A 3,894-nucleotide genomic window follows, 5' to 3' on the forward strand; every position below is an offset into this window, starting at 1 on the left:
GTCTCTGACGAGCAGTCACCAGCCACATCGACCTGATCAGTGTTTGATTGTTGTGTCTTGTTGCTTTTCTTCTTTTGTCTCTCCTCTATCCACTCACCCCAACCGGTCGAGGCAGAAGGCCGCCCACCAAGAGCCGGGGTCTGTCGGAGATTTCTTCCATTGAAGGGAGTTTTTCCTCCCCACTGTCGCCAAGTGCTTGCTCTAGGGGGATTTGTTGGGTTTTCTATATGTAATAATATTGATAACAGTAAGGTCTAGACCTTACTTTGTAAAGTGTCCTGAGATGACTTTTGTTGTGATTTGGCACTATACAAATAAAATTTGATTTGATTTGATTTGATTTGTAAGTCGCTCACATTCTCTGGTGTGCGATGCCATTTACAATCACAGCCTCCGTCCTCAAACAGGTTCTTAACTCTCAGATGACTGACAGCTGCTACACTGACAGCCGTGCCACAAATTTTTTTTACACCTGCTTTCTACTAACATTAAAATTCAGCCACAGTTCCCCTACAGCGGTGGTAAATGAGGCACTGAGAGTATTTGTATAAATTTCCATTGTCTACTCCCTGTCTTTTGCATCCCTGAATGAAACGCCTATAATACATATTGCATGAGACCAAACGCACAAATTCCTGTGGTGCCGCATTTCTTCTGTTTCTTTATCGCAAAACCCCACTGCCACTCCTTATAATGATGAACACATGGAGTTTCACTGTTTAGTGCCAGAAAATGAGCCACAAAACCTTAGTAAATATCCCATGTGTATAGCTACAGTCAGCATCTTAGCATAGCATAAATACTGGAAGCAGGAGCAAACAGTTACTGTGGTTCTGTCCAAAGGTTTAAATACAGTCTTCTTTACCAGGACATCGAAAATTTTCTAAATAATAAGTTATATCTTGTTTGTTTAATATATACAAAAACGTAAGTGCAAAAATGACACTGTGGTTTTGTGAGATTTAGAAATGCTGGAAGGTGCTTTTAACTATTCTTAACTATTTTGTTTAAATGAAGAGATTAAGAATCTGAAAACAAACAAAAAGAGAGAAAATGAGGCAGACTGTGGCAGAAAAATGTACAAAAATGGAGAAATGCAGCTTTGTCTTGAGACTGAGTGATGTAATTTAATTACTGTGACCCTGCCCAGCTGGAGGCCAGGGCCTGTGATTGAGTTTTTCTCACATCCTAAGAAGAAGAGACAGGGGGGCCCCAGAGGACAGACAAGAGAACATGGTGCTGAAAACCTGACTGAATAAGTGGCTGGCTGTGTGTCTGAGCATCACCAGCTGATCACAGACTGTCTGCCTGCCCTCTCTGCCTGACATTTGAACAGAACAACTGGTTAATAGTTTAATTTAATACCCGCTTCTCAAGCTGGTACTCTTGTATTCGATATGTTTGCTTGCCTCTCTGCCATTTCAGCCCAGTATGTAAAATGGGGGCTGTGAATTAACCCTGAACAATAAGCCATGATGTATGTTGATGTATGATACATATCAGTCAGGATAATCTGGCACAAAGTCAAAATTATTGTTAAAATTTTTATTTTGTTTCATGTGTACGAGTGCACGCATGCATTCACACACACAAAACCATGTGGAAAAATAGACCTTATCATCAGACACAGACCATTTTTTGCCAATTAGATCTAATTCCTACCATCTCATGTCATAGAAAATGAGCTAACCAATCAAGAAACAGGTTTCAGTATGTCAAAATTGGTTTGTGAACAAAAATGGAGTGTGTCTGTGTGCATGTGTGTGAATGGTGGTGGACTGTATTGCCATGACTATATACGATGTGAGTGGACAGCTGTGACAGAGTCAGGAGAGCAAGCTTTTCCCACAATGCACACGAGGACAGAAGGAGGGTGTTATGAACTCATCGTGGCTGACAGAGCCACTCACTATCAAATACGGCTGTTGTTGTGTAGTGCTGTGGTTCTAAAGTCACTCTGCATGCGCACACACATATGCTCACATGCCTACTCCTAATTGGAGGAGGATAAAGCAAGGGACTAGAAAAAACAAATCTACTGCAGCTCGCAGAGAGCAAGAACTCTGGATAGTTGATTTACCGTAAATATAAATATTACAAGTAGGGACAAGCCTGACAATCTGTTTTGGTGTACACATTTCCCAGACACATGTTAAAACATTATGATTATTATCAATATTATTATTAGTAGGATTACAACATGTACATAGCCCAATCATTGATAAACAATAAGACAATATTTTCACTGTGTGAAGACATCATGACAAAATGAGATTTATTTTTGGGGATACAAACAACCCCGGCTTCCTAAGCCGAATCTTTTTAGAAGCTGCATGAGAAGACAGCCATTGTAGAGATCTTGAGTTGCATCAGCTTGGGGGATTTGATTAATCTAGACCTCCATATAAAATGATATTGCCTGTCTGATTTTCTTTCGTCTGTAGTTAAAAGCAAAGTAAACCTTTATCTCTTTAGTGTTTTTCAAAACCAGGGTGCTCCCCAAAAAGCTAATAAACAACAACAGAGAATGAGGGAGGACAAAGGCAGACACAAACACACGGCAACACTAATAAAAAGTAAGAGTCATATAAAACCAGAAAGCAAAGATATTATTTGAAATATTGGACAATCTGCTCATGTCAGCCAGAAGCATCAGCCTATGATCTACAACATAAGATCAGTGAATACTGTATGTCTCTTTTTTTCTCTTCATCTAAAACTCTGAAACAAAGAGAAAACCTGTTGCTTCAAATCTGGAAAAATAGTTTTATTTCACAGCATCTGCCAGTATTATAAAGCAGCTGAACTGGTTTTACTTCTGCATTTACTACTAAGCTTGTTCACTGGGTTTGTCTTGCTGAATCTGGATTGTTGTCAGAAACAAAATCTCGACTCTCTCCCTTCTTAAACGTTGACTTCATGGCAATATTTTGACATGAAAGTATCAGCACTGAAGTCTATTCCTAAAAACTGTCACATTATAATATTAGTTATAAAAAAGTAATGTGATTAAAGTTGATAAAAACTGCATATACAAACTGAATATTTCTTTAGTCATACTGCTCACAAAGCATGCTGCAATTTAGCCACAGGCAGATAACTATTAGCTGCAAATGAGTGTAGCAATATTAATCAGAACAATTAAGGCATACTGGTGTTTTTAGCAAAACAGCTGGGTGCAAATGCATGATGATTGTCTAAGATGAGGGAGGACAGGTGGCATGAAAATGCAGTCCCTGCAACAGTCTACAGCTGATGAATATTAAAAAATCCTGTTTAACAATAGTGATTAACATGATATGAAGTACATTAAAGCAAATAAAGGGGAGGAAATTAAAGAAATCTAGCATATATTGTATACCACATAGCATCATCTAACTCGAGGGGTCTCAAATTCTGATTTGCACACTAAATAGCATTCACAACTTGTTTTGTGCACTTGCAGACATTTTGGCGCCAACAAACTTTCACACAGAGCCCAGTAGAGAAATCTGACAGTGCAGACTCAGAAACAAGGGCACACATGGCCAGGATTACGCCCTCAGTGTCAGGTTTGCCCGGTGGCACCTTCCTCTCTTCTTTTCCTCGCACTAGCCAGCTCCCTTGCACTGATTACACGATTAGACACACCTGCCTCTATTCACTGATTCTCACCAGCTGCGCCTCGTCAGTCTTCCTCCTTATTTATACGCTGTTCACCGATCCCTCTCCTGCTAGTTCTTTCTTTGTCTTCAGGCCTCCCCATGTATGTTACCGTTGTTTTTTATTCTCTGTTTCTTTTCTGCGCTTACCCGAGTTCCTGTCCTGCCCCGCTGTCTCTGGTTTCCCTCCGAATCGGACCTCTTCTCTGGACCCTGGTTACCATCAGCTCCACCAGCACCCGCCTTCACCGGC

The 3,894-nt window shown here is 40.3% G+C and overlaps 1 protein-coding gene across 16 annotated transcripts in view; it reads right to left on the reverse strand.

The window, feature by feature from the left end:
• cacna1bb (calcium channel, voltage-dependent, N type, alpha 1B subunit, b) overlaps positions 1–3,894 on the reverse strand; it is a 137,778-nt gene that overhangs the window by 93,148 nt on the left and 40,736 nt on the right. The window contains exon 1 of one of the 16 annotated variants that reach the window (XM_020615088.1): positions 3,792–3,847. The exons of the other annotated variants lie outside the window; for them this stretch is intronic. The gene's annotated coding sequence lies outside the window, so the exon portion shown is untranslated. Of the gene's footprint in view, positions 1–3,791; positions 3,848–3,894 lie in introns of those variants that run through there. 16 annotated transcript variants of the gene reach the window in all.

This window comes from Monopterus albus, unplaced genomic scaffold (genome assembly GCF_001952655.1).
Source record: "Monopterus albus unplaced genomic scaffold, M_albus_1.0 scaffold158.1, whole genome shotgun sequence".
Lineage (NCBI taxonomy): Eukaryota > Metazoa > Chordata > Actinopteri > Synbranchiformes > Synbranchidae > Monopterus > Monopterus albus.